We start from the raw sequence: 13,129 nt of genomic DNA, 5'->3' as shown, positions 1-13,129 counted from the left end.
AGTTTCAACTTGGGAAAAGAAAATGAACAGAATTTGTTTTGGTTGCCAGCAAAACCTGGTCTATCGCTTTCCTTGAAACTAGTCCAATTCAAACAAACATCAATGTAACATCCCACATTTCTCATGCTAGCAAATCTTACCAGGAAGACTTTCCACAAACACATGGTATTGATCAGTTATTATCAACAACAAAAAATTCATATGCAGTCCTTAAGGATCATTTGTAGTAAATCCATCTACTTCAGCAATCTAGCCATAAATCTATCTCCATAAACAGACACAACACATTAGATGATTTTCGCTGTAGGTTGTAATATTTCTGAGTATGTTTAAATTGCTCTCAAATTATGCTTTATCAAGCCATCATGCTGATTGTAAGATAAGTGAATATAATCAGAAAAGGTAAATTCTAGCTTCTATTTCTTATGCACCCTCTTCTTAAAATCAGAGTCATTGTATGACAGAGATTTCATTACCACGCTGTTCTGACAGAAACCAATATTAATTATTATTTGAATTAACCTTTGAGCCATAGTTTTCATCAGTACCCGGTAAAGACATGGACAATTTCTAATTACATTCTACTCTCATTATAAGTCACTAGGCTGTAAAGCTGCATTTGACAAGACTGCTATACTTGGCCTTGAAATGCTTTGGACTTTGCTATAAATCTTTCAGAAACATCCAAGAACTCGTTGAATACAAGAGCTATCACAGAGGATGCTTCTCCAACAATTTAGAGGCTGTTTTAAAGGGATAGCAAGTGTGATATGACTGGATTGCAATACTATTCCTGAAGTAAAACAAATTAGCACTGTCTTTATCATTCAGCATGACTACATATATGATCTTTTATCAAAAGTTGGATACAGTGGATTCACTCAGTCTATCAAGTGCAATTATTCAGTGATCATCAACTAACTCATAATTATATTCAACAAATAGTATAAGAAAATTAAAATTTTATAGACTGAGAGAAATCTGATTCCAAAGCTTACAGCAAGTACCTACAACATAAGCCATATTTATTACAGACCAGAGAGAAAGGTTTGATCTGCTAAAGAGTTATTAGTTCTCTAGCAGGAAATATGGATTCTAAGGGTCATAAATGAAGAATAACCTGTAATTAATATACAAAAATTAGTGCAAGTGGGCAGTTTTTCTTTTGTAATTTTTCAGCTTTACCTCACATAATCACTTTGCTGCAGTCAGTTATCTAGCCAGGAAAAAATGAAACATACACATGGATTTAGGGAAAGTGAACGCTATTCTGGAGAACAGGTTTCTACCCTCAACTATGCCAAATCTCTTGAACGAACAAATTAAACTTCTAACAGAGTGATTTCTGGCTCTGTAACCCGAGCCTCACTTTTGCAACTTCACAAAGCTCACATCTATGACTAACTCCAAATGTCCAATCTCTAAGCAAAAGACAGTTTTATTTGAAGGAATACCAGAGGCTGGGATCTATCAGATTTCAAAACCAGAACTTGACTTAGCTGCTGACTCAAGACATATTTCAAGATAACACAAGCATATTTCAAGATACCATTTTTAACCTTCCACTGTTGAAAATACCTGTATCTTAAAACAGAAGCTTGAGTACGTAATCAGTCTAATTCCAGTGAATGACATTTCACGTTAAAGAAACCTTGACTTGGACTAAAGTTTTACAACATGTATTACTTTAGATTTTGTTAATCTCAAAAAAACCCCAACAAAACCCCAACCAATGATCTTTTCTTCACAGATCACTTTTATGGATGCTGTTAATTATACAGAAGATCCAAGGTACTAATTCCACAAACATTTTAAAGAGATATTACAAGACACAAGAGAACCTAATATGAAGTTTGCAGGTTTTAACAAGGAAAATGCCAGTTGTGCATGTATTTTAACATACTACGGATTCCATTAGGTAATGCACGGCAACTTTGTAATCTCACAGGGTAATGATGTTCCAAGACTAGAAGAATAGCTAGATTTAATCAAATTTACCACAAGACAGAATAAGGTAAGAGAATTCAGATCTCTTGATTTTTGGAAATGCCTAGAGATGATGGATAGGACTCCAGTCTATAAAAACACAGTGTTTGTAGCACTGGTGTCAACAGTGTTACCAATTCTAAACATGCCTCCATTAATCCTGTCCACATATTCTGAAACTATCCAGGCCCTTCACCTTCAGGCCCCAACTTGCTTACTCACTCAAATTTGCCATACTGTTTTGTTGCCTTTTTCTTGTCCTTGCAGTTACATGCTTTTCAGAAGTTACTCCAACATACAATTTCTCTGTACTACATTAGAATCTACCTGAATATTGAGATAATATTTTTTCTTTTATGCCCAATGCATTAAATGCCCAGATTATTCTTCTCTGTGAAAAACATTTAACTGGTAGTTTGACTATTTCTTTTCTAGGCATGCATGGGTAAAGGGAGACTAGAGGAAAGAAAAATCATAATTCTTGACCATACAGAAACTGTGCTTACACAGATAAGGATAAGAAGTAGGAATTAAATTGTCTGTTTCTATCTCATTACTAAGAACGTGGCCAGGTGATGGACAAATGTCTGATTCAGATCAATAATCACATGGGGAAGGTGGAAAGGAGGCATCAGACCCATGGTGGGATTGTCCATCTTTATGTACATTTTAAAGTATTTTCCACATAAAATTTCCAAGAGTTTGCTACTGTAATTAAACTTAAGGGTAGACCAGAAGGACAAATACATATCCAAGCCTTTGAAAAAGCAAGGAAAACTGACAACTTTCTGTCAAAGAGTCAGTTGTGATCTTATCCCTACAACAAACTACATTGTGATTCTATTCTGCTAAGGCATAACTGTTTCACAGATCACAGAATAGTTTGGGTTGAAAGGGACCTTAAAGATCATTTAGTTCCAGTCCTCTAAAACAAAGCACATGATTTCATCTCATGCCATTCATCAACACATACACCCTTTTTATTAAAATTAAGGTAATACTAAAAGATCATTAAAACACCAACACCAAGCTTATTTGAAAGATGTATTTGTTGAACAGAAAGGTGGCATTTTAAAAGCCCCCAAAAGATATTGCCTTATTACTGGGGGTGGAGGGAACACAAGTGATATATGCCATTGAGAAGTATCAAAGAAACAGAGGCAAAAACCCTAAGATCCAAGTAGCTTTGTTCATGCTACTACATTAAGACCTTCTTCTCCTTCCCAGTGCCACTTTCAAAATCCTGTATGTGGGGGAGGATAGGGGACAAGGAGGTTAAGAGAGAAAACAACAGCATTAAAGCACCTCCTTTTGCTTATCAGCTATTCCAAGCCCATGACAAAATCTCCAACAGTGCTCATGCCATTTTTTCACATCAAATTTGCTAGTGACATTTTTCAACAAACCTATAAGCAATGCATTCAAATAATTCAGCCTATAAAAGCACCTATTTCATTTAAAACTCAGTGCTAAATGACTGATAGCTTGTGATCTTCCAATAGCAAAGATATATCCTACTATTGCACAACTGCTCAGCTTTTAAATGAATTCTAGATTTCCACTCTATTCTTCATGAAAGTTACTTAGGAGGCAAAATTCAAAATGCATTAGTTAGGGAACAGATACAAAATGAATGGCAAGAGCAGCCATTCACTAAACACCATCTAAGAGAATTTACCATGCCAGAACACGCTGCTTTTAATTGTGTCTAGGCTGGATTAGTTTCAGCTCTTGTTACTTCAAATTCCGTTACCAACCTTTTCTTTGCAAACAGAAAACCACCTCTCCACCTTCTCTGAGATCCTTTGCTTGTATTAGTTGAACTGAGGAATGACAACATCCTAAAATTCCTCTAAATTCGTTCTTAAAACAAACCCTGTATTTCTGCATAGTACCTTTTCCTGTTACCCTCAACAAATTTACCTGTAAAGACATTGATTGCAATTTAACTTTTAAGTAGATAACAAAACAACTGATTAATTCATTTTGTACATATGGCATGCTATCTAGACGCTGTAGTAGGTTTCATGAGAAAGCTTAAATATTAACTTAGCAAAGCAGGATCATGACTCCTCAACAACTGAAACAGGCACAAGCCTTTCATGAGACCTGCATTCCTGTTAAAGAAAAAATTAATTTTGTAAGATCTCTTAAAATTCTGTTTATTTCTTTATCTTATGAACTCATACTTGGCACCCTTCAGAGCATCTATTTTGAAAATGTAACTGCTGCTTCTCTATAAAACCAGTTTGCCTGCTTTCATGACCATGAGTTCTTAAATATTTTGTGTTCTTAATACAGCCAACATATCTCCCCATTACTTTAGTATAAAATTCCTCAAATTTCAGTTGCTTGTGCTAAAATACTGTGCAAGTGCATGTTACAGACTACTTTGAAAGAGCAAGTAACTTTCAGGAGAGCCTCTTCCCTAACAAAAGAATCAAAAGAATCACAGAAGTAACAGCGATACCCATGGCTTCAGATTTACAGACTTATGTCTTTCCAAGTCATTCTCAGCTAAGCAAAGCAACATAATTCCCAAAAATCTTGCAGTACGAAGTGGTTATTATTTGTGCAAAAGTTCTTCTAAATATGGTGCTCACACATCTATACATGAAGATATGAATAAACTCTTACTGTTCCACCACGGCTTCAAGCACCAAAGGCTTTTATACAGGGTGGTACTGTAGCATGTCACATACTCTGATAAAACAGAGAGACCTTAGTACTAAACAATTAAATAATATACTATAGTACAGTTTTTTACACAGAGAGCCAAGAAAAAGAAAAGCAGAAGTTATGGCTCCCATGATAACTGCAGCTTGATTGTAATAATGTTTTATACTGTATATTTGAACAAATGCATCAATTTACAATTGATGGGGAATTATAACTGAAGGACACAGTCCCATACTTTGTCTCACTCCTAAATAAATCAGTGGCATTCAGAATAAATTTCCATCCCATTTGTACAACTTGGTAAGGTGACTGATTTGCTGGCAAGAAGAATTTACAGTATAAAAGCATTTAAACTGTATGTATCAAACTATTTATATGAAGTTGAATTGAAGCACACAGGGCAACACTGCCACAATTTAACTAGAACATGGACTATTTAAACATCCACAAAATCATATTATGATTCAGATTTGTTCCTGTCATATTTGACTTAACTTTATCATGATTCATGGCTACTGCTAATGAAATCCATTAAATATATTTAAGTTTAGCATTCCTAAAACAGGAATAAACAACAAAAATGCATCGTTGGAGTGCTTACTTTCAAAGAGAAAAAAACATTAAAATGAGGAAGAGCTTGGTAAGAGAAACAAAATCAGGCAGTTTGACAAAACATTTACACAAAACAGACAAAAAAATACTATACTGAAAATGCAGAGACACAAGGACAAAAATGCATCACAGCTAAACCTCAAGCTGGGAAGGCTATCAGTAAGAACATTTCACAGGAAGAGGGAAATAAATTGAACCAAAGGAACTAGCAAAAATTGCAAACAAAGATATGTTCCTAGAGGGGAAAAGTCATATAAATTCCTTTCACAAATGTCAGGTATAGGGAGCCTGCTAGAGAATCCACTGGACTAACATATAACCAAGATACAAAAGAATTATTCCAAGAAAATTAAAATTTCAAGTTTTCTGCATCTGCTGTCAGCTAAGGCAAGCTTTCATCTTTTTTGGCATGTTAATGCTCAGAGGCAGTTTTGGCCAAACCAAAGCAAACAGCAGCAGTCACCAATGCACTCACCAAGAGTCAGATGGCATTCAGCAGGCTGAAGGATAAAATAGCCTATCTATCCACTATGCCACAGAACATCTCGGGTTCCAACACTGCCTTGTTGCCAATTGTGCATCACTTTTGAAAGGTGGTCATACCTTTAGTCTGCCCAGAACTACAGGCCAGCAAGTCCAATGTCCCAGCAGGGCATGTAAGTTGAAAATAGAGGAAACAACGGGCACATAGCAAAGCACAGACAACAGAAGTAACACTGATGCTTTCCCACAGCAAAGTCCTGTCTTACCAGTGCAGGAGATTTCATTGAAGCAATTGATAAGTGGCCAAAGTCTGAGCTAACTTGGATGACCAAAACACATGCCAGCTGCTGAACAAAGGTCCTCCAGCAATGGCTCCTAAGGAAACTAAGCTACAACAGCAAAGGAGGGAAGATCTTCACGTGGATGAAAGTAACCAGTTCAAATCAGGAAATGAATGTTAGGAAACATCACCCAGCCCCTTTCCAGACCTACACTGACAGCATGCACATAAAAGATCAAGAAACAGGTGAACTTTGAAGTGAGTTTGCTAATAGTAATAAAAAGTTCATTTTGCTAAAAATTAAAATCAACTATGTAGGAAGCAGCAGACCTTCATGACACCCACTGAAGGTGTAATAAACTGCAGATGAGATGCAGTAAAAGGAAATAGATAGCAATGCATATGAGAAAATACAATCTGACGGTTTACATACATCTTACTGAGCCCTGACATTATTTGGGAGCTAGAATAAATAGTCTAGGAAAACAAGATTTGTAAGAAGAGTAAACAGAACACTAAGAATGTTTAAGAAAAAAAAAAAAGAGATTAAAAAAGCACAGAATTTACACAAGAAATGGGATACACAACTCTGTGAGGTGCTTATACCTTGCTGCAGTGATCATGTTTGCTCTTCTCACCTCCACTTCAAAATTAAAATTACTGATGGACCAGAGAGGAGTGACAGGCATTTGAATACCCTTCAGAATCTCCAGCCTCAAGAAGGGCCAACCAGGGAGAGAATAAAAAAGTTTACAAAATCAAGCAGGATGGAACAGGTATGCAGTGAACCACTGTTCTCCCCCTCTTTTAACAAGGAAACTAGAGAACATCAAACAAAACTAGCAGCTGGTAGGTTCAAAATAAAACAAATAGAAGGAAGCAGTTCTTCATACAATGTGTACTTAAGCTGCAGAACTCTGCCACAGTCCCAATGGAAGCCAAGAGTTTACACAGACCAAGGGAAGACTAGATGAATTCATGCAAGAGAAATTCATTAAGCATTACCTATCACTTTTTCCAAGACAATTCTGAGCAGCAGAGCTGTGGAGGCTAAGGGGCTTGCTCTGTTTCTGGATAACCTCCACCCTGGTTGCTATGAAATAGGATTCAGACCTCTGGTACTATAAAAGAAAGATGATATTTGCAACATGGTTTTAATAGGTGTTGACAACTATGCTACTTCAATAATACACCATTTCCAGTATAACATTTCACCCTCCTTTCATGAAGATACTGTATTTCAGTCCATGTTACCAGTACTTCAAGAGTGTAAGTGGGATTACAACACTTTCGAGGACCACAACATGAGAGAGACAAGGACACCCAAAACTGCATTAGAGTCTGCTGAAATTCTACTTATCCTGTATAAAATATTATCCCTATTCCAACAACAGAAAATTTAGAGAGAGTTTGTGATCTGGTTGTAACCCCTTGAAGGAGTAAAAAATAAAAAAGAAACAGGAACACTGTTAATACTAAATACTGTGGCAGATACAGTATAGTTCTGGATGTAATCAGTACCTACAGTGGGTTTTGAGTTCATTTTTTTAACAACTGAAGAAAGTGTGATTTTAATAAATCAAAGTTGTGTTGTACACTGAAATATTAGGAATACTGAACTTTTATTACAATAATCTTTTCATGTTTGAAGGAAAAAGACTTAAAAACAGCACTAAGTGGTGAAAAAAATAAAATATTCATACTTTTCCTGATTTAAACAGCAGTTGTAAAAGATAATATCAGCTCAAAGCACTGGCCTGAAGCTTTACAACTGTTATAAAAAGGTACTTAAAATAACTACAACATATTTAGGTTAAGCACTTAAAGGAATTACTGGAAGACTGAATTCAATCCTTGGGTCCAATCCACAAGTCATTGTGCAACATCTTAGCTGCTGACAACAAACCCTCTCTATTACCTGTAAAGTGGGGACCATGCCCATCTCCTGAACTGGGGGTACAGAACTTTCCCTCTGCAAGTACCGAAGGCACAGCAATTGCTTCTGTAAGCAATGGAAGAGCCCAGTCTCTCTGCACCTTCCAGCCTACCCCTGCTCTCTCCAGCCCATGGAAGGTGCTGCTGCCATTCTGAGCACAGCCCAAGCTTGAAGGCAGCAGCATATTCCCAGTGTAGAACAGACCTTCTGCTAGACCTCTGCCAGAAACAAAGCAGAACATGCCAGTGGTTTATTTTCAAGGACTCTAAATGATCAAAGTTTTCACAGGTACAGTAAAACTCCCCATAACCCCCAGATCACAGCCAACAGATAACCTGTTTGGCTTTAGCTTAGTTTAGTCATGTTAAAACCTGACTTGATATGGAAGAAAAACCTGACATAAAATGTGAGTCAAAATGGCTACTAGCACAGAGTAGACAGTACACTCTCTGAACTCTTCCTACTGCTAAGCCAAAGCTCAACATATTATGGCAGACTATTTGGCAGAGTTTGTTTAAGAAACTGTATAGGACAAGGATGAAGCTTATGGTCCCAAAACTCAATACACAAAATACAATTGTTTAGCATTTATTCCTAAGAAAAATATTTAAAGGAAGAAGACAAATTCTGAGAAATAGCAGTCTGTTCCGACACAGACTCTAAACACTTAAGATTTTTTTTTCTTTTTTTTTTTTTTTTTAAGTGCTGAATGTCAGACCAACTCTCCTTTTAAGGACGGCATTTATCTACTTCATGTGAGCAGTAGCAAGACAGAATTAACACTTGGTAAAGAACCAAGATCCTCTGCTGAGTGCTGCTTGGTAATCAGCAACTATTACACATCCCAATATGGCAGACACAAAGCACATCACTATGAACCTGGCACACCAGTTTGGAGTAGCACTTTGGGTCCTGGCTTCCAACCACCTGCTCAGGTCACTGGCCTTGAAAGGAAGAAAAACCTCTCAGAAATGCATGAACTACACAGATATTCTGCCTTCTAACACTTCCATGTGTAATTAAGACAGGGAGCATCAAATTCACTCACTGGAAGTGAATGCACTTTTTCTTATGGTACAGCAGAACTATGTGCTCAAAATTTCTCCTGCTCTTTCAGAGCAAGCATCCCAAAGTGGAAAAACACCCTTGCTGCTCCTATTCCAACACCTTGGGTGGGTTGGTTTTTGTTTTCTTTTTTTTTTTTTTTTTGAGGCAATGCTTAAGTTCCTTTTAAGCCCTTCCTTCAGCAATGCCTACCACACCAGACACCTCCAAATGTAATCCACTGGAATAAGCAGCCTTTAAATTAAGGTGTTGTAAGGTCATATAGCAACAAGATGATCGGATTAAAGAGGAAGTGGAGTTAAGTTAATACTGAGTCACTATTTTAAGTTCTGTGTTCAAGACAACAGCATGATAGCCTTTCAAGTACAAACCAGTCTTCAAGCAGGGTGGCTGAAGAACTTCTCTATTAAAAAAAAAGTTTTATTTCTTGTGTAAATCTGAACATGAAATGAAGGACAACAACTCATCAGACAGACAAGATCTGGTCCCAGAGACAGATGTTTTACAGCTGTGCTTTGGGCTTCCTAAAGCCCATTAGAGCTAGCACATACAATTCCTAATGTAAACAAGCTGCTTTTAGTAACTACAGTATTCACTCTGAACACACACAACGCTAGTCAGGGCCACTGCTCTTCAGTTTGCACCAAATGCAGCTTACAATGCCCATAAGATAAAATTTGTAAATCCCCTCTCCTGCACCTCCTGCCATCCACTGTAGACCCTGAAAAAGAATTTTTTAGATGTAAAACCCAAGGAAAGGAATCTAGAAGGTGCACCACATGAAGGTTTGGTTTTTTTGTAACTATGGCAAGAATTTACCTTCTATTAACACACATACAATTGCCCAAATCTTGAGAAGAACAGGAAGGACAGCATGAGCTTCCACTCTTCCACCTGCCAAGAAGTCCCCTTCTGTCATACTGCAGGCAATATACACAAGTAAGCTGACAAAAAAGCCAGGGCTCTTCAGAAAGCAAGCAGCTTCTAATGCCAGGTTGGTGCTATGTTGAAAAGTCAGCTCAAGCTGACAGGTGGACTGAGAAGCAGCTGCAGTCAGAATCCCTGACTTTTTATAAGGTGTTCATTCCTCTGCTAAACTACACAATGTAAACTGCCTATTTCTCTCTCTGGAGAGCAGCAAGAGCACAGTATTACAGAAGTGACTAAGCAGCAGGTTATTTGACTTGCAATGTACTTTTTTCCACCAATTCTAACAAGGAAGAGTGCATTCATTTCACTATCAGAAAGCTTAAGACAATGATAGGAAGTAACAGCCTCAGCCACCTACTAGGACCAAGCACTCATTCCATCTCAAACCAGCAGGAAAATGTAAATAGTTGGGAATACCCTGAATAATGGAATCCACTGAATTACTGACTGATGAAACTTGATGACGCTGAAACAACACTGACTTGATAAAATTTGAGACAGACAAATTGACTCAAAGCTGATGAACCTAATGGAGGATTTCAAGCTTGGAAAAAAAAAACAAAAACCACCAAACAACAAAAAACATTCAAGAAAAAAAAACCCCCACCAACCCAAAACCAACAGACCCCTCCCCGCTTTCTTGTGAATAAATTGTTTCAAAGATTAAATACTTCACATTTGAAAGAGCAAACAAGTTATTTATACATTAGTAAATCTTTTAGGCTTTTGTTTTCCTACCTGAAGAGGAAAACTGATTTCTGGTCAGTGGGTTATTAATTCTAACTAATTTATAGCATGCAATCCATAGCATCAACGGAATAAACAAATTTTAATACCCATTTTAACTCAGGCCAGCACATTTTTCTTTTCGTGTCCTTTGCTTCACAGATGATTACTCTATTTCTCTTTCTCCCATGAAGGTTCCCAGGCAACTGATCCAATCCACTTGCTCACTGCCACCAAAATGAAAAGATGAAAAGGGCTTGCTGCTCTCCAAGCCAGCGGCCCCCCTCGTCCTTAGTACCAGCTCTGGTGTTCATCAGATCCTTTTATGAGCTAGTTTGATTCATTACAACAGCAAAATGCTCTCCATTTTACAGAGTTATTTTTCTGCCATTTTGGTGAACTAAAGTGGCTCACAGAAGGACCTGACAAGCACTGCTGCCAGGAAAAAGTAGCAGAGCCATGTGGTTGTGAGTTGGGGTGCAGGGGGACAAAGGCAGAGAGGAAACTTCTTTCCGAACAATGTCCAGTTAAATTAGCTCCCTGCATTTCTCAAACCATACCCTGACTTACAAATGATTAGATGGACCACAAGACAACATTCAACAGCTTTCAGCTATCTTCAGAGCTGAAAAAAAACTTATACCAAAAAAAAGTACTCTTACAGAGATTTAAGTATCATACTCTATCAGAAGAAAAAAAGTTCTTGGAAACATAATATCAAGATAAGGATACACTAGACAAGGAGGGTAAAGAAAGCTTGGCAGATTTCACTCTTTTTTGGGGGGTTGTTTTTTGATTTAAAAAATGAACAAACAAAAATCAAAAACCCAAAAAAAAACTGGGAACAGCCACCAATCTCAATAAACATTATGATGGAGAAACAAGTATTTGGGGTAAGCAGAAAAGAGCAGGAACTTTTGTCACCAGTATCCAAAATAAACCTACCAGAGGACAGCCTATGTGCCCAAGAGAAAGCACCTTGAGGGAAGGAGGCAGTAAAGCCAACATGGTGGAAACAGGTGCTGCAGCTGCCTAGTTCCCAGGTTTTCTGTCCATGGATCAATCTGTCTCATTACCATGGACTGCCTGCTACAGATGTGCTGTTTCACTCCAGAAGAGAGAAGTCAAGGTGTATCAAAGATATCACTCCCACAGCCACATTGAATCGATCTCGCTATTCAAAGTTCATTGCCTACCTGGAGGCTCCCCAACACAGAAACAGCTGCTTTCAGCATATGCTGGAGAGAAAAATCACCCTGCCCCAAAACACCACCATTGTCACACCTTGTCAAATTAGAGAAGGGATTTTTAGCTTTCCTGACCCTACCAGCTTCCCGCCTAAAATCTTAATGTCGGGTGGCCCCAGAACACACCAGCAAACTCCAAGTGACACACAGGCACACAAAGGAAGACAGATTCCAGAACCCTCACCAGGGAACAAGTTCAGGCACACAGCCTGCATCCCAGCTGACACTAATATCCACCTCTAAGAACCCCTCCTAGTCCAGTTCCTCAGACAGCCAAAATAACCAGCCCCTGCTGCACAGTCCAGTTGTGCCACTGGTCATGCGACAATCCCAGGGAAGTCACATGTGAACCAGTGACAAGCCAGAGGTTGTTCATCCAGAGAGACAGGCAGAAAGGTAAGCATCCTGGTTTCTTTTGAGAGAAGAGACAGAGAAAGGTGAAGAAGAGACTAAGGAGATTAATCTTTTAAATCACAGTGTTAGGGAAATTTCTTATGAGAAGAGCTATGGAAGCAATTGCTTTCCCCTGTCATCCTTTCTGTAGCCAAGGTTTTATTTTTTAACTTCACAAAATTAAGTAGTCATGGTTTGGGGAGGGGGTAGCAAGGGGGTGTGAGGCCTTAACTTACTTCCCTGAGAACTGACCGTTCAAGAATTCAGTCACCTTAACCACAGTGAAGCCACGCAAACACCCTCCGTCCATTTTTTTTTTTTTTTTAATAGTTTCAGTGCAACATCTAATACGCTCAACTTCTAAGATTACTACGTACTACAAAGATTCCCAGACCCAAGCTGTAAGACATGTTTCTGTCCTAGTGCTGCCTGTAACAAACTGATTCTTCCAATAGCCGTGCCGTGTCTACAAAAAAACCCCTTCCTTCAGCATGCCTGCCACAAGGTTCAAATCCTGTTTGAACTATGAAAGTATCCTCACTAAGAATCACCTCAGTGAGAGAAAACAGCACGGGCTGGGGAACACTGCAGAACTACAGTAAGGGAAATGCAGGTGAAACAGGCAAATTTTTTTTCAGTAACCTCTGTAAAGATTACAACAGAAATAAAGAAGCACGTTTCACTTACTTCTGTACAAAAAAAAAGAACAAAAAATGAAAATGACAATGTACCTTTGTAGAGATCAATACAGAAATAAGAGGGAAGTGAAGCTGAAGCCTACTTATTCACTTC

At 38.1% G+C, this 13,129-nt stretch overlaps 1 protein-coding gene across 8 annotated transcripts in view; it reads right to left on the bottom strand.

The window, feature by feature from the left end:
- The window catches only part of CHD7 (chromodomain helicase DNA binding protein 7), a 133,005-nt gene that overhangs the window by 110,631 nt on the left and 9,245 nt on the right, over positions 1-13,129 (bottom strand). The gene's annotated exons all lie outside the window — the stretch shown is intronic.

Source organism: Passer domesticus, chromosome 1 (genome assembly GCF_036417665.1).
Source record: "Passer domesticus isolate bPasDom1 chromosome 1, bPasDom1.hap1, whole genome shotgun sequence".
In the NCBI taxonomy this organism is placed as follows: Eukaryota; Metazoa; Chordata; class Aves; order Passeriformes; family Passeridae; genus Passer; species Passer domesticus.
The sequence above is the reverse complement of the archived record's forward strand: the minus strand, read 5'-3'. Positions and strand labels throughout refer to the sequence as shown.